General features: G+C 52.9%; 1 protein-coding gene across 3 annotated transcripts in view; it reads left to right on the top strand.

The window, feature by feature from the left end:
* LOC102443460 (prelamin-A/C) overlaps window positions 1-23862 on the top strand; it is a 114546-nt gene that overhangs the window by 55026 nt on the left and 35658 nt on the right. The gene's annotated exons all lie outside the window — the stretch shown is intronic.

The raw sequence follows: 23862 nt of genomic DNA, 5'->3' as shown, positions 1-23862 counted from the left end.
TCTCCGCAGCTGTCGGCTAGTGCGTAGAGCTCCTGGTGAAAGTGCCTTTAGTAACGTGATGTCGAATCAGCAAGGGATCTGATCCAAATTCCCAGGCTTCAGAGGGAGCGGAGCCGGGTGCAGGATCTCAACTCTGCGTCTGGCCTCCAGTTCTCTAATAGGCTGGATCCAATGTCCCATGTCCAGACGCCCCCGAATTTGCATCTCGAGACCTACCTCTGCAGACTGTCTCTGAGGCTGTCCAGTAAGCCAGGCGACAGCTGATCTAGCTGGCCCCGGCTCCCCTGTCTGCAGATTTTGCTTGCCTGGCACATTCGCCCGCCTCCACCTTTGCTAGCCAGTTAAAAACGTGCTTCGTGTGAGCGAAGGTGTCCCCAGTGCAGACAGCATGGGGGCTTTCCTGTGCGTTGTCCTGCCAGGTGCCGTGCGGGAAGATCTTTGGGAAGGGGCTGGAGCACAGATCCACAGCTCTGTCGAGCCTCTTTCTGTTCCCCTGCGTCTCATTGGAATCTAGTCGGAGCCTGCGCAGCCAAACAGGATTCAGAGGCTGGGTTTGGGGGGAGCTCTTGGCACAGACCCTCCTTCCCATTGCTACACTCTGGGGTGTGATTGGGGGGGGGGGCAGTTCTGTCTGTTTGGTAGCTTCAAATTCTCTCCCCCTTCATGTACTGTGTTTTATTTTCCCCTGCTGCTATCAAGTTTGCCTAGCCCCGCTGTCCTTTCTTTCCCCACACACACACCTCCCTGCCATGCTCATGTTGGCACCAGGGAGCTTGGTTAGCACACGTGGTGGCAGTCTGCCCATCCCATGCTTTGCACCTGGCACCCAACCAGGCAGGATTCCCCAGGGACTTGGGTTTTCCTATTCTGTGGCTCCTCAGCCCATATGGCAGGGGTGCTATGTTTTTCCCCCCACGCGTGGTGGTGAGGGTCAGAGAGATCCGAGGGGCTCCTGTACTTGGAAAGCTTCAGAGCTCTGCTGCTTTGCCCAGCGGTTCTGGTCCAAAAGTGGTGGACACCTGTTGACTTTGGATCAGGACAATACCCTGTAGGGATGCAACTCTGGTTTCTGCTGAGACCCGATTCCTGCTAAGCACCAGGAGATGCTCCCATAGGGTGGAAGTCTGCTGCCTCCATCCCACTCTCGCCCACAATCGGTTCTGAGCAGGATTTGAACCCAGGTTTGCCGGATGGCAAACACAGCCCGTCTTCCATTCCTGCGCTAGAGCTGCCGCGTCCTACCTCCCTGGCATTGCGTGTTTGTTTTCCCCCCGAAAGGGACGTCCTGCCATAAATAACGAACCCGCCTGGAAAAAAAGAAGAACATTTCATAGAGATCTTTAAAAGCTGCCCAGGATTTTATATTTAGTGTCCTCTCTCCAGCTGTGAATCTGTCTGTAGATAGCTCCGTGGTCATCTCTGCACTAGAACTGCTGCTAAGTCTACATTTAGATCCTAGGGGCTCATTGCTATTTGGAGAGGATTTGGAACGTGGCTTTCTCTGGGCTGAGTGTCCGGGTCTGTTCTCTCTTGGCAATGTGGGCATGTTGTAACGGGGGAAGTTTTTGGAGAGTGTAGGGAGGACAAGATTTTACTCCTACATCAGGGGCCATGTCATGTAGGGGGGTTTTGCAGCCTTACATTTTAAAACAATCTCCTTGAACTTGTTCGCAAGCCATCCATTATAAGAGCAGCCAGCTCCTGCTGCTGCATGGCTGTTGCATAGCTGCCCTGCTCCTCTCCAGAGGTGGCTGCATTGCAGGGATCCCTCTATCATCTGTGTGATCTATGGCTTACTGGAATGGAATGTGCAGTCTTGCAAACTGGGTGATCTTGCCCGTCTCTGACACAACAGCCCCGCCTGGGAAAAGCTCCCTTCCCCGAGGGGTTTCCCAAATCACAGCTCCTGTCCTGAGCCTTGTCATTAACAGTGACTCTGGGTGACTCAGGCCATTTATCTTGAAATCTCTGCTCCTGCCTTGCCTTGTGCTTGGAGAGGTGGTGGTTACCAAGAGAGACCAAAGGGTTGTGATGTCTCAAACTGAGACCCCGTGACTCAGCAGCGAGAGTGAAGAGAGTTTATTATTTCCCCGGCTGTCAATATTGAATTATTCATTTGCTTTTCGGAGAGTGACTCTACTGGTAACCGCGAGCGTGCATTCTGGGAAGAGCCAACCAGTGTCGGGGTAGGTGTGCGTGGAGGAGTTGTGTTGGGTTTCAGGAAACTTTCTGATCTGAAAAGCCCTTGTTAGGGACTTTCCCCCTTGTAATGAGCAGGCTGGGTTGCATTCTGCTCTGATTGCTTCCTCGGGGCTCACAAGATGTGCAGAGTTGGGCACAAGCCACATTCATCAGAACGTAACTCGGCTTTGGGGGGCATTCCAGTAGAAATAGCTGTCCGTGCCTCGCTCTCAAAGCACTTTCGACACGCGCTCCCTGCAAGGTAGGAGCCACTAGACTCGCTTTACACAGGCGCACAGACCCTGGCACGGCGCTGACGTGGTCTGGTTCGAGGGCTTTCCCCGCGCTGGGAATGGAGTCCTGACTCTCACCAGCTGGTTCTAGCCACAGGCATTGTCCAGCGTTGGAAGGAGCCTTTTGTGGCTGGAGTTCTGGATTGGGCAGTCAAGGTTGCTGGTCCCTGCTGGGGTGCTGTGACCTATGGAGCACAGCCCATCCCCTCTTTGTTGCTCAGTTTCCCCCTTGCAAAAGGTGAGGAGGCAGTAATGTTTACCCAGATCCTATAGGGGCTGTGAGCAGGGCAGTGGAGTCGGGCCCCTCTTCCAGTCACTTATCCCATTGCTAAAGGGCTGGGGCTGGGGGTCAGGACCCATTGGCTGTGAAATGCTTCAAGGGAAGCTGCTGTAGGAACCCGCCTCACCCAGACCACGTGCACTTTCGGTTTTGCATCTAGCGCCTAGGCAGGAACGTTTCCTTCGTATCTTCCCCCACCAGGATCCCCGACCTCCTGCGCGTGCCTTATCTGGGCCGAGCAGCCGCTGTTCTATTGCACAGGCTGGTCCGATGTCATTGCTGCCGTGCGGCAGATGCTAAGAGCAAACCAAGTGTCTACACTTTCAGGCTACTGGGTGACAGCCCCCGGCGTTCCTTGAACCTGAACTCTGCTGGCCAAGTCATTCGTGTGCCTGGGTCCACCCTGCAGGGCATGGGAGGAGAAGGGAAGCGATGCTGCTACTCCTAGCGCTTGGCTCTGTTTCTGGAAACGCTGGCTTGGTGATATTTTGGGGCTGAGGACGCTGGTGCCCTCAACAGAGATGCCCTCCCCCTGCCGTCGCTAGAGCTCTGCCTCCTTCCAGGGGTGGTGTTGCTAGTTCTTGCTGGTTTCATTAACACTGGTGAATGGGCCATGCTGACCCAGGCCAGGGGCTGAATGCTAACTTAGTGCTGCTCTCTAGCTCCCTTCCTCAAGCGTGGTGGCTTGGCAACGGTTCACTGAGCCTCCCGGCAACTTTGTGCAGAAGGAGAGATGTTATTGGACCCATTTTAGAGATGGGAAAACTGAGGCAGAATGCAGCTCTGTGATTTGTCCAAGCGCACAGTGCCTGGTTGGAACAGGACCTGTAAGTTCTGACTCCCCTATTCATCCCTCTGCCCTGGCACTGATCATTAGATCACACTCCCCTCCCCGAGATGGGGAACTGGGCCCAGGAGTCCTCCAAGTCCTCTGCTGTAACTGGTAGGCAACACGGAAGGCATTCCAGATGCTTATTTGCTGAATCCGCCCAGTGCAGGCCGTGAGAGTATAAAACCAGGTCTACCCTAAGAAGTTAAGTCAACCCAGCTACATTAAAATGAGGTGTGAAAAAGCCACACCCCCAATTGACAAAGTTAGGCAAACCTTATCCCCAGTGTAGTCCGGGCTAGGTCACCAGGAGTTTCGGGAAGATGAAATGACTAGGGAGAAGGAAGAACCCCGCCCGTAGGTTGAGTAAGTGTCTCCCGGTGCTCGCCAATGTGCTACTGCCCTGCCTGTCTAGGCCCTAGGGTATGGTGTCTCCTTAGCCCGTTCTGCCCTGGGGACGTCGCTCTCACGTCAGCACGTTCCATATGGTCCAGTCCCCATGCCCTGACTTAGTGGCTTGTCACTTGGCTTCCAGCAACACCCAGCCCTGACTTCACTCCCCGCCCTCCCCTTGGGCAGAGTGCCCAGGCGATCTCCGTGCCAGGTCGGGCTCGCCCAGCGTGACTGACGGTGTCAGACGGGCACGAGGCTCCTTCTGCGTGGGGTCGGCTACCAGAGCTGATCCCCGGTGGTGGGCAGCAGCCTAACGCCGCCCTTGCAGGAGAAGGCGCCTCTTGTGCACCTGCTTGGCTGGGCGGGCGGCAGGGAGGTGAAAGGTGGTGATACAAGAGACCGAGTGCAGTGCGGCCTAGGTTATGATTAACTAGCCTGCTCAGGGCTCAGCTCACTTTGCCAGGGCCTGCCTCCTCCCAGGCAGCTACACCAGCAGGAGTCCTCCAGGGGACCGAGCAGGGGCATCTTGTTCCCGACTCGCTCAGGTCTGAGCAGGGCTGGGTGGCGGGACGGTAAAGACGTCCGGGCCCAGAGGGGCTGTTCCGAGTGGCCGGGGCTGCCCCTGCTCGAGCAGCACGGTGGGGTATGGAGAGCATAAGGCACAGGTCTCTGCTCCCAGCCCTTCCCATGTGTGCAGAGCCGGCTCTGGGGAGGGGCGAGCCGCACGTGTCCCTACCAGCCGGGTTTGCCCCGCCCTAGCAGCCAGCATTTTTCCAGCAGGCCAGTCGCACACCAGAGCATTCCCTGGCAGCTTGTAATTGGCTGGCGGCGTGGTAGCCCGCGGGCGTTCTCGTTGGGCACGAGGGCGTGGCAATGCCGGGACGGCCCTGGGTCTGACTCACATCTGCAGGCGGCAGCCAACGCCCTTCTCCTCCAGCTTCACAAGGCCTGGGACTCAAAGGGGAAGCCGGGCCTTGCCTCCGAGACACAGCCATGCTGGAGGGATTGCAGCCCCAAACACACACCTGCCTGGTGCCCTTCAGATTCCCCCTCCCCGCTCCCGGTGCTACGTCATAGCCGTTTCCCTGCACCGTGGTCCCTGCCCCTTTTCCCCAGCCCCGCTCTGTCGGCTCGCCCGGGCCTCCACAGGATAGCTGCCTCTGCACTGGTGCATCCTGGGGAAACCGGGGCGGCTCTCCCAGCCTGCCTTGGCTGCCGGTGGAGAGGGTTGTGGGTCTGTGGTTAGCCAGATCAAGCGAGCGGCTGTGGGCTGCCCTCCCACGTGGAGCTGGGGTGGGAGCAGGCTGAGGGAGGTTGGTGGTCCCCGTGCGAAGCTCTGAATGGCAGCATCTTTGGGACTCATGAAAGGCAAGCCAACCCGGCTCCTCCAGGAGGTGACTGACAGCCGCCTGGGACACGTCACTGGGGGAATAGGTTTGGCAAACCTGGCCACGGCGGAGCCTGTCCTCTCCATGGTTCTCGGCTCTTCCACCAGCACGTCTCAGCCTGGCCTGCCTGCTCCTTCATCTCCCCCTTTCCCAGAGCGGTGCGGGGTTCTGCCTTCTGGGGAGGGGGAGCCAAAGTCTGCACGGGCCATTGCTGAAAGGCGGGAGAAGGGCTGGGCGGGAACCCTGCCTTGGGTTTACTTTGCAGAGGTGCCTTAGCTACAAATGTTGCTCCCGGTTTTGTTCTCCCTTCCCTGCCACCCCCCTCCCCCCCCAAAGCCACACGGGAGGCAAGGTGGCGCATGCTGGGTATAGCTCTCTTCCCTGCCTTAATTGGATCCAGCTGCTGGGTTTAAACCCCCTTTGGCGTGGCCCTCTCAGCACCCCTGGTCTGCCAGTAGCAGACCCCAGCTGGGTGGCCCGGAGCCTCCCTCGGGAGCTAGCCACTCATGCTGTGCACCCTTCCCTCCAGAGCTAGCCACTCATGCTGTGCACCCCTGGCTGCCTTGTGTTGGGCAGAGATGGTCTGGCTATTTCCGGGACCCCCATGGGAATGGATCTGGACACGTGGCTCTAGGAGGCATTTTCCTCTGCTGAGCGAGGGGCTGTGTGGCCAGAGGAATGGGCTGGTCCGCTCACTCTTGTGCAGGTGAATTAGCCCCTTGAAAACAAACAAAAGGAAGTTTTTCTTCATGCAGCGCACAGTCAACCTGTGGAACTCCTTGCCAGAGGAGGCTGTTAAGGCTAGCACTTGAACAGGGTTCAAGAAAGAGCTAGATAGATTAATGGAGGTTAGGTCCATCCATGGCTATTAGCCACGATGGGTAGGAATGGTGCCTCTTGCCTCTGTTTGTCAGGGGCTGGGAATGGATGATGGTGGAGGGATCACTTGATGGTTCCCTGTTCTGTTCACTCCCTCTGGGGCACCTGGCATTGGCCACTGTCAGCAGACAGGACACTAGGCAGGATGGACTTTTGGTCTCACCCAGTGTGGCCATTCTGATTTTCTTATGGTTCCCCGAAATCTGAAGCCCCTGAACTGTTCATCCCACGCATCTGGGCTAATAGTGAGCTAGTTCCATTCCCGCCCCTGCGGGGGGTTTTGCTAAGAGCCCGATGGGAGATGAGGGAAGATAGAGGGTTTGGGGTTTTTCTCCCCCTCCTGTTCCTTCTGCAAAACAGGAACCAGACCCTGCTGGTTAGAAGATTGTCTGAGCGATTGCTTCCTGAATTACAGCCCTTAACCTGATTAAGCCAGTAGCTCAGGATCTCCGTATCGATTTTTCTCTCCCTCTCCGGCCCAGTCCTCCTCCTCCTCCTTGATGAAGAATAGTCTCTCGGCCTTAGAAAGCTGCATGGACGTGGAGCAACCAAGCAGCTGCCCCTCCCTGGCTGCGAGTAAGGGGTGTTTAGTAAACACCCAGAACCGATCTCCCCCTCCCTGCCAGACCTGAGCTGCAGCACTTCAAGTTGGTTACTGGTGGGTCTTTGTCTGCTGGGGATTTATTGGGAGACTTTCAAAAGAGAAAGCAGTTGAAGAAGGGGGCTGGGTTGCCACTGCTGGAGAAGGGGCAGCTGCTAATTTTCACGGAACATGCTGGCAACCATGGGGCAAGCTGGCCCACTTCTTGCGTGGCTTACCGGGACCGCCTGCCATCATGGAGGTGAGGAGTTCAGTCTCCAGTGCTCTGACCTCTCCGCCAAGTGATATTGGTTTGTGCCAGGAAACACTTTTGCTTTTTGAGTGCCATGGACACTGGCTCTGTCCACTAGGAAATCCACGGAGCCCCTACCAGACTCATTCCACACAGTGGGTCCCCAGAGCTCCCTCCGGTGTTTGATCCCCACTACGCTCATTTGGACTCGAGCAGGCAAACTAGAGAGTCCAGGCCCTGCAGCACATGGCCAACGCCCCGGGCTGGCCAGTTCCTTGGAACTTCCACTTTGACTTGTATAGAGAAAATTACGTGGCGTGTGTGTGCTGGGGAGGGGGAGGGTGTTTAATCTGAGGACTCTTTTTCTTTGTCTAATCTAGGGATGTGAATGCTTCACCAGTTCACCAGCAGCCCCCCGCCCACTCCAGTGGAAGCAGTTAACCGTTTAAACAGAACGTTTAATTGGTGAGCTGATTAAACAGGATTTTACATCCCTAGTTTAAACAGCCAGTCTCAGCCTTGATCCTAGATTCACTTCCTAGTTCTGGAAGGGGAGCGTAATCCAGTGGGTAAAGCAAGGCAAAAGCAGTAAGGACTCCTCGGTTCTGGTCCCCTGCTCTGGGAAGGGAGTGGGATCCAATGGTTAGAGCAGGGGAGCATGAAAGTCAGGACTCCTGGGTTCTGATCCCAGTTTGCTACTGACGTTGTGTGACCTTGTGCAAGTCCTAGTGCTGCTTCCTGCCTCAGTTTCCCCATCTGGGGATATGAGACTTAAAGTTCCCAGAGTGCTTTGAGAGCCTGGTGTATAGAAGCTAAAAAAATCCCCATTCTTGGAAATGATTTTGCCTCTTCCATTCATCCTGCCAAAGCTGGGCCAGCCCCTTTCGGAAATGCTCCCCCATGATAATGATGATGTGGTTTCACTGGAACGTTGCGCGTGGGGAGAAAAATTTGATCTTTATGGAACATTCCTCCCCCAACCCCCCCCCCTCCCCACCCGCTTTATAAAAGAGGAAAAACCGTTTTTCTTAGGGGAAGATCTGCCCTTTTGGGGACGAACAAAGAGCAGATTGTACAGTTAGGCAGGACTTCAAAGCGCGGCTGTGGAGGAATCACAAGAGCGGCCTGCTACCAGTACAGTACATTGGGCGGGGGAACTTGCTAATTTCATTGCCACTGGGCCTGATTCTCATTCCTACGTGGTCCCCTTTTCACTCCTCTGGCAGCTGTAGAGCGGGTGTCAATGCGAATCGAGCCCAGGGTGTGAGTTACAAGCCCCATTCAGTCACTGACCCTCCAGCCTGGGCCCTACAAATGGGAATTGGCCAGGCTGGGTATGAACGAAGGTCCATGGAGTACAGGATCCCATATCTGACGGGTTTAGCGGCGCCTGCTGCTCCTAAGGAAGGTGCAAAAAACCCGGCAGGGAGGGGGTAACCCACAGGCTACTTATTGTGCAGATAAGGCCAAATCCAGCTTTTCGTTCTTACGGCAGCAGCCCTGACTCATCTCAGCTGGCACTGTTGGTGCTGTGTACCGAATGAAGACTCCGGCTTGCTCCCCCAAAGCTTCCAGATGCACGGGGACTATAGTTCCCCTGTCTCAGACAAATCTGACCCACACCCAGACAGGGAGATGGGATGCAAAGTTAGGAGAGAGGCTCCTTTTTCATGCAGCCTGTGAGCTCTTCGGCACAGGGACATATTTTGTTCTGTTTGTGCAGGCACCTAGCGCCATCGGGGTCTGTGTGCCGCCACCACGAAATAACAGGGTAACCTTTTCAAAAGCACAGAAACCACATTGACCTGTAATAGAACTTAGGTTCCTAAGTCACTTAGCGCCATTGTAGTCAGAAAATCACCGTAGGATAATGAGGGACTGAATGAGAAGGTGGTGGGAGCAGGCGGGCGAGGTTGCATGTGGTCCAGGGGTGAGGTTTGAATTCCCACTGTGGGTTTCTTAAAGAGCCATCAGCAGCCAAGAGGCGAGTCTGGGAAGCAAAGCTACCTTGGCTTGATTCTAAACTGGGTGTGGCAGAGATGTGGCTCCTGGATTGGAGGAGAGTCGAGAGGCTTCCTAGATATTTGCAACTGGACAAGACTTTGAATTCTATTATACCAGAGTCGAGAGGTCCTAAATGAGAGCCAGGCCCCATTGCGCTATGTGCTGTACATAGACACAGTCAGAGTGAATGGACAAAAGAGTTCATGATGCGACGAAAAGGGGGAAACTGAGGCACGGAGAGAGTAATTTGGCCACCATTGCCAAGTAGGTCACAGGGGGCGTGTCTACACTGCACCCTTAGCTCGAAATAAGCAACGCAATTTGAGCTATGCAAATTGCATCGCTTATTTGAGTGCATTTCGAAATAGCTTTAGTCATTTTGGTGCCAAATTTCGAAATAAACCGCTAATCGGAAATGTCCCTTAATCCTTGTGGAAGGAGGTTTACGGGGACACCGGAATAGCCCGCCCTTTATTTTGAAAGCTGTTTCGAAATAATGGGCGTGCTGTCAAGACTTGGAATAGCTGTGTTGGGATCCCGGAAGTATCCTGAAATAGCACCGCAGTGTAGACGCTATAATGCAGCCCTGGGAATGGAAGCTTGTCTCAGTCCCCCTGGCCCTACCCGCTGGGCTATGCCCCCATACTGATTGGACAGGGTTCCAGCAATGCATTCCCTTCTGCCGAGCTTGCTCCCGTCGCTCGCGTTTCCTGCTCCTCGTTGCCTGGCCGGGATCTTGTGTCCCTGAAATACCCGGCACTACGACAGGCGCTTTAAAAGACTCTATACATAGCCCCTGTCAATCTGACCCTAGCCTCGTCACTAACCAGGGAGTGGGGACTGATTGTCCACCTGTCCTTGTGTTCTCTCCCTCCCCAGCACGCGCTCAATAGCCCCAGTGTGAGGCTAAACAACTGGTGGGCAGACAACTGCGGTGGGGGCAGGGAAGGGGAACCGGGAGGCAGGGGGGTTAAAGAGGATCCAGTGACGAAGCGGGCAATCTGTCTCCGTTTCACATCCACAGTTGTAGTGGAATGCAGCAGCCTCTCTCCAAGTAAGGCCGGGTAGCTGGGCTCAGAAGAGCAGTGTGTGATGATCTCAGGATCAGGGCTCCGTTCGCCACTGCCCTGGTACGTGCACACTCATACGCACCAGTGCTGATTTAGTACCACTTTGCACTGGTGTGAGGGAGAGCACCAGGACAGCAGGGCAGTGGAGAGTCAGCCCGCATGGCGTTGTCCTGCAGGCCCTAACGACTCTCCGTAGCAGGCTCAAAACATAGCTACAGCTTTGCATTTATTAGAACAGGGACACACACAGATCCTGGGAAAATACCTCACTGGAGTTGGGAGCCCTCGTAGCGTGGCTGTGTACCACTCCATGTGGCATTGAACTGAACTAAACACATGCCATGCCAAACTGCACTGCGATCTTGGAATTGTCTGTGGTTGTAACACACTTCTGCCCCATTGAACACTGCAAGAGCAACTGTTCTGAAGGTATCTGTGTGGATATCTGTGTTGCTAATGCTCTCCCGCATGGTACGTTCTGTAGTAATGCTGTTTGGTGGTAGGTTGTAAAATAACTGCCTGGCTGGCAGAACAGCTATTGGAGAGCACTTGTTAGCCACCCTTTTCCTAGGGAGGATGATCTTGTGGTTAAGCACCAACCTGGGATTTGGAGACCTGCCTTCAATTTCCTGCTCTGCTACAGACTCACTTGGTGACCTTAGTCAAGCCACTTAATCACTCCATGCCTCAGTTTCCCCAGATGTAAACTGATAGATGATTCGGACCTTTGTAAAGTGCTTTGAGACTTACTGATGAAAAGCACCATAGCAGAGCTATGGATTATTATTTATTTGCCTTGACTAGGTAGACTGTTTGAGGCAGGGATGGTCTCTTACCGTGTGTATGCACAGTACCTAGAACAATGGGGGTCTTGATTGAAATTGGAGCCTGTAGCCATTGCTGTTATACCAACAGAACTGTCCTTGGAACAGTGTTGCTAACACCGTTCCGTCTATAGAGGGAACAGACTCTTATTATCTACGGTGACGAGGGCCGTTGGTTTTTGTTTAAAAATTGTCAGCACCATTAGCATATCAGCTGGAGCAAAGTCCTCTGGGGAACCAGAGGTGCAAGAGATTAAACACTCCCACCTGGAGATCAACATAGGCAGGTGTCAGATTGGAGCTGTTGCACTTTGCCCTGTTGTATTACCTGATTCTAGGTGTTCCTGCTTTATTTTGCAAGAGCATAAAGTGTAGTAACAGCCCGCATGAGGTGGTGGAGTTTGTAGCAGAGAATAGCTGGAAAGTATGACCTCTAAAGGCTCAGAAACTGGAAGGTTAAAAACCCAGTTACGCACATTTAAAACGCAGCCTTCATGATTTGTAGGCCAATTTAGTGGGGTTTTTGATCCCTTATGGTGGCAGTAGTGAACTTTCATTGTAAGCTCTGTCCCTCTCCAGCCCTCCTGGTACATGTCCCACATTCGATTCCTTAAGATCATCACCCGAAAGCAGCAATCCCCATTCAGGCTCTGCTCACAAAATCTCCTTCCTCCCCCCGGTGTTTTGTCTTGGCTTCCTACAAGGGAAGGAAACCCCTGGGAATGAACAGCGCGGGGGCTGATGCCAGACTCTGTGACAGCAGCCGCAAAAGAGACTTGGGAAGCCCTTTGCTCATTAAGGGGTGTGGAGCGGAGTGCTCCTCTCCCCCCATCCTGCTTTGAACGTGCTGAATGCATTGATCTTAGTCGCTGCCAACCCTCAGAAGAACCATCCTGGATTGGGCCAGCTTGTGATGCTGTAGGCACAAGACAGTAACAATTCTCCCTCACCCTCCTGTATGACATGGTGCCTGGAGACTTCAGTTGAGCTGGGTGCTCCACTGCTAAAGCTTACGATTGAGACGCGACAAAGGGTGGCAGGGGAAACTGAGGCACGGGGAGAGGGGCGCGGATGACTTGCTCAAGGTCCCTCTGAGTTTGTCTCTGCAGCAGTAGCTCTGCATTGACTCGTTTACCCACACAAGCCTGAATCCATCCAGCGCGAGGGAGAATCGCAGCCAAGACGCAGCAGTGATCAAACCCGGAGGCATGGCCAGCTTGCCAGCCTGTGGCCAGACCAGCACTTCATTACTCTTGTGACTCGTGCTGGCAGGAGTCAGGCTGGTTCCCGCCGGCTGGCTCTTGCACGCCGATTGCTGGGTAGATAACCCGCACATCTGGGGCCAAGCAAGGAACTGACCCGGGACTCCCAGTCCCGGTGTGTGCCCACTGGGCTGTGCAAAATGGAGTGGCCCCAGGAGCTAGTGGGAAAGGTGAGAGGAACCTAGGAAAGTCTGTGCTCTGGGGTGGTAAAAGCAGCATGGAGGGTGATTCATGTTCAGCTGCCTGTGAGCAGAAGCTATCTAGGGTGTGGCTGCTATCTAGGCCTGGCCCAGCGGGTAGTGATCAACGGCTCGATGTCAGGATGGCGGTCGGTTTCTAGCAGAGTGCCCCAAGGTTCGGTTCTAGGACCGGTTTTGTTCAGTATCTTTATTAATGATCTGGATGAGGGGATGGATTGCACCCTCAGCAAGTTTGCGGATGACACTAAGCTGGGGGGAGAGGTAGATACGCTTAAGGGCAGAGATAGGGTCCAGAGTGACTTAGACAAATTGGAGGATTGGGCCACAAGAAATCTGATGAGGTTCAACAAAGACAAGTGTAGAGTCCTGCACTTGGGACGGAAGAATCCCAAGCATTGTTACAAGCTGGGGACCAACCGGTTAAGTAGTAGTTCTGCAGAAAAGGACCTGGGGGTTACAGTGGATGAGAAGCTAGATATGAGTCAGCAGTGTGCCCTTGTAGCCAAGAAGGCTAATGGCATATTAGGTTGCATTAAGAGGAGCATTGCCAGCAGATCCAGAGATGTCATCATTCCCCTTTATTCGGCTTTGGTGAGGCCGCATCTGGAGTATTGTATCCAGTTCTGGGCCCCCCACTACAAAAAGGATGTGGATGCATTGGAGAGGGTCCAGCGGAGGGCAACCAAAATGATTAGGGAGCTGGAGCATATGAATTATGAGGAGAGGCTGAGGGACTTGGGTCTGTTTAGTCTGCAGAAGCGAAGAGTGAGGGGGGATTTGATAGCAGCCTTCAACTTCCTGAAGGGAGGTTCCAAAGAGGATGGAGAGAGGCTGTTCTCAGCAGTGACAGATGGCAGAACAAGGAGCAATGGTCTCAAGTTGTGGTGGGAGAGGTCCGGGTTGGATATTAGGAAAAACTATTTCACTAGGAGGGTGGTGAAGCACTGGGATGGGTTACCTAGGGAAGTAGTGGAGTCTCCATCCCTAGAGGTGTTTAAGTCTCGGCTTGACAAAGCCCTGGCTGGGTTTATTTAGTTGGAATTGGTCCTGCCTAGAACAGGGGGCTGGACTTGATGACCTTCTGAGGTCTCTTCCAGTTCTATGATTCTATGCTGCAGGAGGGAGGCATAAAACCTGAATGAGAAAGTGGTTCCCCCAGCCCCTCCCCACACACACTGTTGTTTCCTTCCTTAAATATTGCAGGAGCCAACACAATGCGCCTCAGTGAAAACATGATCTAACTAGCGGGCCACTCACAGGAGCGTCTCTCTGGCAATCCAAGCCGCTCTGGCTACTGGCTGCTCAGATGCTGGGTTTTGATTTCAACGGTTTGTGCCCCTGCAGCTGCCCCCTGTGATGGAGGGGGTTTGCCGGGGCACGAATCTGGCTGCACCAGGGTGAACAGGCAGCGCAGCATAAACCAGAGCCCAGGGCGTGGCTCGCTGGAGAGCCTGCAAAGGGCTGTCGGAATGTTGTGGCCAGCTGTGAGCGAGCTGTTCCGGCGTAGGAGGCAGAATTGCCAGTCTAAGGTCATTGTGTTTTGAGCTAGTAAAGCAACCTGCTCCGTCGCTCGGGGGGGGGGGGGGGGGGTTAGGAGCCCTCAGCCAGCCAAAATTGCCCCGTTGGGCTGAGTCCCTCTCCTCTCTTATGTCACAGCAGCCAAGCACTTTGCCTTCCCCCAGTGCAGCCCAGCTTGCTTTGTCCTTTCTGGCAGGAGGAGGCTCTGAATTCCAGAGCCCCGCCCTGCCCTGCCCTGGGGGGCTACTCCCACGCTGGACACACAGTATAGGCAGCCCAATGAGGGCAGTTGGATTCCGGGCTGCAGGGCGTGAGAGGATAATTCAGTGAATCAGAATTTCCCCTTCTGGTCCCCCTGCTCCCAGGCTGGAATTCAGGACTCCTGGAGGAGGGGAAGGGAGTCAGATGTTGCTGGGGGTTCTAGTCCCAGCTCTGCTGGTAGTTTTCTGTGAGCCTGAGAGGGGCTAGGCCTGAACGTCTAATGTTATGTAGCAGGCTTGGGAACACGTGGAGGCTGATTTTCAGCAGAACCGTGGTGCTAGAAATTGGGCCCGGGTTCCCCAAAGTGAGAGGGGATGCTTCTGTAAATGGAGACGGCTAAGACTTGATGCCTCTGTTTTCCCATCTGTGAAATGGGAACACTGGTTCCCCTTCCCCCACCTTTATGGCAATTGGCGAAGGTGTATAGGTCCCCAAACTCACTTTCCTCTGTTGGGCATTGGCGCTGCTTATTGCCGGCTTTGGTCGTGAAGAGAATCAGAAACCTTAAGGAACTTGTTTGAAGTCAACCTCGAGCCATTAACATTGCTCCGAGGGCTGGCTCCTGCCCACTCTGCTTAGAACATTACCCAGGCTCTGCCAAGAGATGCCTGGAAAGGCAGGGTTGGCTGCCGCTGGAATGGGGCAAAAAATAATCACAAGAGAAATCCGTGGTGCTGTCATGTCTCCCCTGGGTTAGCCCCGCCTCCAGCAGACATGTCCGAGAATTCGATTGTTCTGCGCTGCACGAGTCGCGGTAGCCCAGCCTGGCTGCGTTCCCTGTGCTTTCGGTTCTCTCCCGCCAATCTTTGCCCCATTCGTAAAGCAAGGTGCTGTTCATAGTCCTCCAACGGCTCTAGGCGACTGCACCCGGAGTGCACAAAGGTCGCTGCAGCGCTGTTGACTAGTCTGTTCCTGTACATACAGCAGAGCCAAGTGCTGCGCAAACAGCCCCAATCGCGCCTCCTTGTGGCGTGCGCCCCACCAAAGAGCCGCGGTAATGAAGGCCGGAGCATGTTGGGAGCACCTGCCGTTTTCTGTAGGTGCAGAGGGCAGAGCCGGTTTGACCCCAGCACAGTCCATGGAACGAAGGATGGGCTGGTGGGTGGGACTCAGGACACTGAAGTTCTCCCCTGGCTCTGCAAGACCCCCTGTAAAACCAAATCCCCCTTGCCTGTGAAATGGAATAACCCTTCTCTGTCACCCCCAGGGAGATAGGGAAGATAAGACACCATCATGACACCTAGCTCTTTTCAGCACTTTAAGAGCAGTCCCCCTTGTTTATGAAAGGGGAAACTGAGACGCCAGGAGGGGCTGTGACTTGCCAGAACTCAGATCTCCTGAGTCCCAAAGCCCCAGCTCTCTATCCATTAGGTCACACTACCTCCGTGGACCATTATGCCAGGTGAGATGCCTGCATTGTTGAGGGCTGTGTTAGTACCTAGCCAAAAATTAATTCTTTCTCTCCCCTCCTCCTCTTTTTCATTCCCTCTTTTTCCCCCCTGCCTTTGCTTGCTTCTGGATGTACCGGCCTCATTTCTGCAGCAGCCGTTACTGTCCGCCCCACAATGCCATGTTAATAGACACAACAGCCGCGGAGAGCTCGCTTTTAAAGGGGAATGACTCATCCACAGACTATCCCGAAATGGGCAAACAAGCAGGCTTCTCCCTCTTCTGCTGGCACTGGCTTCTGTCGGGCCTTTCTTCCCCTGCTGCTGCTGCTCCGTCTCATGCAAAACAAATGCCTCCGCCTTGTGTAAATGCAAATAATTCTCCTGCATTTATCTGCCTCTTTCCCTGCCAGCCAAAATATAAAACCCCTTTTGTTCCAGCAAGGCCGGTTGTGGCTTCTCTTTAAACACACTCCAACCCTGCTCCCCCCAAACCGATATTACCGACTGGAAGTTTGCCTTTGAAGATCTATGCGGAAGGGGGAGGGAGGAGAGTTTGTCTTTTATTGCAGCTTGATGATGAGCTAGAAGTGGGGTTCCTACATCTAGCCAGGAGCTGCCTCTCCCCATTTCCCAGGCTGATCGTTGCCATCCTTTGAAGCCTTTCTGGCAAGTGTCCCCAGTTCAGAACTCCTCCCTCATGGTAGAATTTCAGGTCTTGTCCACTCTGCTCCCAGATGACCCCTGGAGACCCAGAGGAGCTCTGGTTATAGAACCAGTGTCCTGGATCCTGTCTAAAGGTGAGTTGCTTCATGGACGAATTAACTTCGGCTGCGTCAGAGGGGTGGCTGAGTTAGTCTGTAACTGGAAAAACTTAAAAAAACAATGAATAGTCTTGCAGCACCTTGGGGTGTGTCCACACAGGAGGGCTTAACTTGAAATAAGCTACCTAAATTGAGCTACATCAATGGTGTCGCTTATTTCCAAATTGGGAGCGTCTACACAGCACTTATTTGGAAATAGAGCACTCTTCCTCCGACTTCCCCTACTCCTCGTACAATGAGGGTTACAGGACTCTGAGTAAGAAGTCCTCCACCTTGACAGTATTTCGACAGTATTTTGAAATAACTTAGTTTGCATCTACACAGCAGGTGGTTATTTTGAAATAACGTTGCTGTGTAGACGTACCCTTGCAGTGGTCCCCAACGTGGTGCCTGTGGGTGCCATGGTGCCCGCCAGGGCATTTATGTGCGCCCACCAAGTGACCAGGGCTGGCCCAAAGCATTCATGCAAAAGATTGGGGACCACTGCCTTAGAGACTAACAAAACAGTTCGTTGTGCCCACGAAAGCTCATGATACCATCTACTTGTTTTGTTAGTTTCCAAGGTGCTGCAACACTATTTGTTGTTTTTTATCTTTGGTGGTGCACATCTGCATATGTCTTGGTGCACACAACAAAATTTATTCTCTGTGGCTTATAAAAATTAGAGGGACCATTGCTGGGCTCTGCAAAGATCCCTAGGGAGGGACAGTCCCTGCCCCAGAGAAAGCACCATCTACAGACCAGATGGTGCCAGAAAGGAAGGATTAAGTTCTCATTTTAGGACTGGGAATACAAAGTCATAGAAGGACATGATTTGACCAATAGCACCCAAGGAGTTTGTGGCAGTGCTGAGATTCAAACCCAGCTCTTCAAAGTCTCAGATCAGTGTCTGGGTTACTACGGAGGATTCTTTGCCAGGTATCTGCTTGGTGGATCTCCCCCAGGTGCTCAGGGTCTAACTGATTGCTGCAATTGGCGTGGGGAAGGAATCTCCCCGCCCCGATCAGTTTGGCAGAGACTCTGGAGAGGTTTTCACCTTTGTTCGAAGCATGGTAAGTGGGTCAGCTGCAGGTTTAAACTAGTGTAAATGGTGAATTTGCTGTAACTCAGGGTGAGGGTTAGGATTTGAGGCCGTTAGTAACTCAGCAGAGGTCTGGCATGGAAGTCACTATTACAGCTCCCTTCCCACTCCCGCTTGATCTCGTCTCTCATGCTCCTTTACTGGGTGTCTCTGGTCTTCTGAGTTTTCTTGTAAAAGGGATCACAAGACCTCGGTGGCCAGGCTGTCCTAAATCTGACAGCTTCAAAGATCACACTCCGCTGTGTGACCTGCATGACAAACCCCAGCAAATGCAGGCTGTGTGCAGAGAGGCGTGTAGCCGGAGTAAACTACTGCTCTTCCCCTCGCACTCGCTTTGTTGCGCCGCGTGAGAGATGATCAGTGGCTAGCCAGTGACGGGCACGTTAGCCGAGCACATCTTTTGTCTGATAAATCCATGTCTGCCAAAGCCTTTGCATCTGGAGTTGTGCTGCATGTTGGGACTCCAGCAAGAGTGGGGATCTGGTCTAAAATCACCTGGGCTACAAGAGAATCCCCGTTACCATTACAGGGGATATGAAACATGGTTGGGCAATTCTGATTCCACCCAGGAGAGGGCAGCAGTTGTACCTTATCTTAAAACCTGGCATGAGATGGATAAATTAGCTGGGAGGTTTGAGAACTGCCTTGTTTCTCAGCTACCCTGCTCCTGTGCTCAAAGCTAGAATGGAGCACTTCCTGTATTCTGGGCCCTGCCTGGTATGCTGGGGGCTTCTGGGATGCAGAGAACAGATGTAGAGTGGTGTGCTCCAGTGGGGCCGCAGTGTAACTGTGAATCAGACCCATGACCTCTGAGCTAACCTGTAAGCCCCGTCTGTTACATGTGTGCCCCTCACCTCTCCTGGGAGCCATGTGTGGGCGATGGTGGGAGTGGAAGCAGGGGATGGTCTGTCTCCCTTTTTTGCTTCAGGAACATGGAGTCAAGACTGAGAGAGGGTCGGGTTCTCCGTTTCAGTGCCTCTGTGTTGACTGTACTAGACGGGTTCTCTGGTATGTGCCCAGCTGTTCTGTATTTTCAAGGCAAGGCACTGGAAAGAGGGGCTAACCCACAGCGTTTGCATGTTGGAAGTAAGTTTTGTTTACTGCAGGGCCATCTGTCCTCAAGGGGGTTGGATGAGGCTTCTGCATTCTGGCGTTTAAAGGATTGGTATTTAGTCGTTAATATTTTTTGCCAAGCTGTCAGTCTGTAAGGTTTGGAGTTTTTCGGCTCTTACGATTTGAGTCTGTGAGGTTTGGAGTTTTGCGTTCTGTTCCAGATGCTGGAGTTGTGATTGTATGTCAATCTCAGTTTTTTTTTTTTTTTTTAATGTAGTTTTCCAGCTTTCCTGGTTACAGAGGGAAATGAGAAAACATGACTCCTAGAGGCTCAAAACTCTTTAGCCGATGTAGGGGTGTCTTGGGGTGTGACTCCGGATTGTCAAATCCTTGAGGTTCGCAGAGCCGAGTTAATGACCCCTCAGCATTTACACTGATTTGATCTTCTATTTGCTGCATTTGGCTTTTTACTGCCACATAGATTCTAAGGCCAGAAGGGACTACTTGGATCATCTCATCTGAACTCTGGCTCTTGATGGCTTTGTAAGGAGAAGGACTGTTTGAGCTCTCAAGCTACCGTCCCTCAAACAGCTATGTTGTGGGGAGCAGAATTACTAGGACTTCAGTTTCCTTTTAGGGCTTATTAGTCTCACACACTGCATCAGTTTAGCTCCAGCCTTGTCTATATGAGGAAACTGACCGGCATGTACAAAGTGGAATATTTATCTGGCATAAAACTGCTTTCATGCTGGAATAGCATCTATAGAGGGGAAGTTAGTCCACAAGACCTTAATAATAATCCACAATAAAAGTCTGAGGGGTAGCTGTGTTAGTCTGTAACAAAACAAAAAAACCTACAAAACAACAATGGTCTTGTGGCACCTTAGAGACTAACCAAAATATATAAATAGTATCATGAGCTTTCGTAGGCACAACCCAATTCTTCAGATGACAAATATGGAGGAAGGGGCACAGATGTTGACATTTTGTAATCTGGATTAGTTATGCTGGCCAGTTTGCCATGTGTAGACAGGGCCTGAAATCTTTGGTTTTTAAACTGATTTAGATAAACCTGTGTAGTCTCTTTTGTGGACTCTGATTTCACTTTAAGAGCACTTTATTTTGATTTCGCTTAAACCTGTCCCTAATCGATTTAAACTGCCCTGAAATAAACTTTCTATAAACTGCAATAGTGGGGTCTGGTCCAAAAGGCTGCCTGTTAATTGATCAGTTTTGGGTCACACACTGGTGTAAATTTAAAAGAATTCTACATGTGGACTACCTTTTAGCTTGGGTGCAACTTAAACCCTCGTCTGTCTTCAGAATTATGTCTGCTGCCTTAGAGATGCACTTTGAGTTAAACCAAATCAGTGTAAACAGGTTTGAATCCGATTAAGTGCATCCACACAGGGATTTGCAATAATGATCACCCCTAAATCTCAAAGCACTGGACAGAGGCAGACAGTATTATTATCCCCATTTGACAGATGGAGAAACTGAGGCACAGATAAGCGGCACTGATATGCCCAAGACCACCCAACGGGCCGGTGGGACTAGAACCCTTAAGTCGACACCTACTTAAGTCGACCCTTAAGTCGACGCCTACTTAAGTTGACCATTACTCCGTCTTTCCCCTCCTTTAACCTTGCAAGGGTGGGAAATGAGGCAGGGCATAGGAGGCAGATTGTGAAGGGCTTGGCTGTGTGCAGTGTGGGCGCACTACGTGTTGGGAGCGATAGCAAGTCTGACGCTGAGCCAGCGAGCCGGTATGTGTGGGGTGGAGGCCTGCGAGCTGCCGGCCGAACTGTACATAAAAAATTGCCTTGTCTTCAGTAACTCGTGGAAGCAGGAGGAAAGCCGGGGGGAGGAGTTTGAAGCTCCTGTCTGGCGGCTGGCACATGTTCTCTCTGGCTGGCACGGCTCTGCGAGAATAGAGAAGCCCATTGACAAGGCGGGAGCCTGGTGGGGGTTCTGTGCCTGCTTTGGCGCAGGCGGGAGAAGGTCGTAGCGCAGGGAGGGGAAGGCTCCTTTGCAGCCAGATTGCCTTGGGAAGGCCATTGGCCTGGGCGTGTGAATGCTCAGTTTGTCTGCCGGGGGCAATCCCAGGGAAGCTGGAGGGCGGGTTTGCACCGGCTGGGCTCTGGGCCTCTCTGTGAATCTGGAGGAGCTCCGTACATCACTGGGCTCTGCCGTATAACTGAAATGGGGGTCAATCAGTAGAGTGACACTGGATTTACAGCACCAGAGATCAGAGCCTACCTGTGCATGGCTGGCTTTCCCCTCGGTTGCTCCCAGATGCCGTGCGGACTTCAGGGAAGTCGCATGGGGTGAACAGAACTCGGGTGTCCGGGCGCTCGCTGGCTAGAACCACTGGGCTATGTTGTCTCCCCTGCTGTGTAGATAAGCGCAGGCGTTTAGTATTCCCTGTGTGCTTTGCTGCGTGTAGGCTGCTGAACTGTGGGGCACGGCCAGGGCTGGCTGCCGCACTCAGGCCGAGTGAGCTGCAGCGTTGGGCAGCAAAATGTCCCAGGCCAGTCACAATGTCCAGTTGTACAATGGCCAGTGGGAAGGTCAGGGGTTTCCACTTGACCTGGAGAAGCAGCGTTGTCTGTTGGCATTTTAATGAAGGGCTGGGAACGTTGTCTAGCAGTAGAACTGGGCTTTGGGTGGCTCTGATTCTATTCCCAACTTTGCCACAGGCTTCCTTTGAGACTTGGGGCAAGTCACTTCCCCTTCTCCCACCCACTGCCTCAGTTTCCCTGTCTGTGAAAAGGGGTATCAGTATCTAGCTGACCCTGGGGCTGAGGGAAGCTGGTTCGATAGTGAAACGCTCCCAGATCCCCTGTGACAAGGTGCTCCATGGGCACAGACGAGTGGAAGCCTGTCTCAGCATCTCCGCTAGCTTGTTCTTTCGTCTCTCTCTCCTGGTGGCATGCCGCGATTTGCATACATCTGGCTCCAAAGACTCACCACATCCTGCCAAAGCCAAAAAAAGCCGCTAAACGGGTTCCCTGGGCATTGAGCTGTCTGATAGACCGTGACAAGGAAAGAGGAAACTGTGTTACTCCTGGAGTCCATTGATACCTGTATGCTGGAAACCAGGCCTGATCCTCTGTCGCTTGTGCCTTGTGTAGTTGTTCCCACCGGACCGGCAGGGTCGTGTTCTGAACCCACCTAGCACTAGGGATGTAAACGGGTAACTGATTAACCAGCGCCCGGGCTGGCCACCCATAGCACGCTGCAGACGGGGGCTGCTCCAGCCCAGCCGGCCCTGCCAGTTAACCGTGGAGCAGACAGAATTATTGGTTCCATGGATAATATTTGTATATGTATTTTTACATCCACCATTAGCACTAGTGTGAATGGTCGGACTAAGCTTCTTGTCTGTGCTAGGAGCAATGTTCTGCCCCCTTGCCTCTTAGCTGCCGCGTGGGAGGCAGAGGTCCGGTGTCTTTTTTCCCCTCAAAACCGTCCCAGCATAGCTGGGTGCTTGCTCATGCTTAAAACTCTGCGAAACGGTTACAGTTCAGTCCGTCGTGGCCGACTCCTGACACAACCCAGCTCAGGTCTCTTCCCCGTCCCTATCACCATCCGCCCTGCAGCAATTCCTTACCACAGCCAAAGCCACTCTGTTGCTAGGGGCACAGCCCAAACAGCGGCAAACCCTAGTGACTCGGGATTTCCATTTCTGGCCTTATGGACGCACATTAAGCGGCTGGGATGACTCATCAGTGTGGGTGTGGCAGTGCCGGGACGGGTGATAGAAACAGGATCCTTTCCAGCTACTGGTCTGTGGCTTTTTTATTTTTAATGTAGTATTTGTTTTAAAATCCTGTTTCTTGTTCTTACGTGACTGAAAAAAGCTCAGCTGCTCTGTGCTCACAGATTCTGATCTGTCGCAGCAGCGACTGGTTCCAGTAATTAGTCGCGCAGTAAGATTTGTTGAAGGCAGCTGTGTTGAGGGTGCGTGCAGATGTCTTATGTTGGGGAAGGAGGAAGGATGGTGCAGTGGTGAGGGGGATTAGACTGGACTTGGGAAATCCAGGTGCAGTGTCTTCTGTGCCACATACTTCCTCTTTGACCTTGGGCAAGTCACTTAGTCTCCATGTCGCAGTTTCCCATCTGGGGTCCCAGCCCAGTCCTGACTCATAGGGGAATTAAAAAAAAAAAAAAAAAGTCTGGCGCTCAGAAGCGACATTAGCCTGCCAAGTACCGAAGTTTATAGGAAAAACAGCAGATCAGACACATGACTTTGGGCATCTCCTGAGTGCTGTGCTGGCATCTGGAAGCCCCGATTGAAATCAGAGCTCCAATCCTCCGCAAAAGACAGGCCCTGTAAGGTTCATTCTGTGCTGGGTTTGATCGCTAGTAAATTCCACCAAAAAGTTTTAAAAAGCGAGAAGCTGTTTTCATTTGGCATCTTTAGAAAGGGGACGTGCCTCCTGCTACTTGAAGCTTAAGATTTTCCCCTCAGCTCCTTTTCTCTCCCTCCTCTCCCCCCCATTTTGTCACTGAATAGGGGCGAGGCAGGAATGTGTTAAGGGAAACACGAGTGGCTGGCACCCAACGCAATGGCTTTGTTTCCCCGTTTCCTTTGAAATCTTCCTTCATTTAAAAAAAAAACAACCCCAAAACCCAAAAGCTTTGCTTGCGATGTAAGGAAATGGGGAACGCCGCTAATGTTGGGGGAGGAAGCTGCTGTTTGAATGGGAAAATGGCTTGTTCAAAACATTTCCATCAGCCCTGCCAACGAGCCGGTTGCATCCTGTGAGAGCCACACACAAATCCCTGTCTCGTTGTAATGAAACACACATGCCTATAGGTGCCGCTTGGGCGTGGTCCACGGGTGCCTGGCATGGAAGCTGCTTTCAGCTCCGGGTGGGCACCTCGGGTGCCCTACGTGGGTGAGTCTGGTTCTAGAAGACATGGTTGCTCAGCAGCCTCTGATCCCAGGGTGGCTTAAAATTGGGGCTGGGTTTGCTGCCCCGGCAGGATGCTCCCACTGTACAAACGAGGCACTCCTTGGATACCGGCGTCTGTTTACCCAGGCGATTGGTAACGTCTCTGCCAAGCTGAACGGGATGGATGAGTCAGAAGCCCAGAGAAGTGGTTTCTCCCCATTCCCCACTGCACGCTGTAACGCTTCCCATTCCACCCTTTCCTGCTTTCCTTATTGTTCTCCGAGCCGAACGACATGGTGACAGGGACTCTGCGCCCCAGGGAGCCCTTCCAGCTTCCCAAACTGCTTCCCGCTGGTTTCCCTCAAAATCAAATTGGAACTTAGGCACCGTGTGCTCTTAT

Source organism: Pelodiscus sinensis, chromosome 24 (genome assembly GCF_049634645.1).
Source record: "Pelodiscus sinensis isolate JC-2024 chromosome 24, ASM4963464v1, whole genome shotgun sequence".
Taxonomy (NCBI): domain Eukaryota; kingdom Metazoa; phylum Chordata; order Testudines; family Trionychidae; genus Pelodiscus; species Pelodiscus sinensis.
Note: the sequence above shows the minus strand (reverse complement) of the source record. Positions and strands in the feature narration are given on the sequence as shown.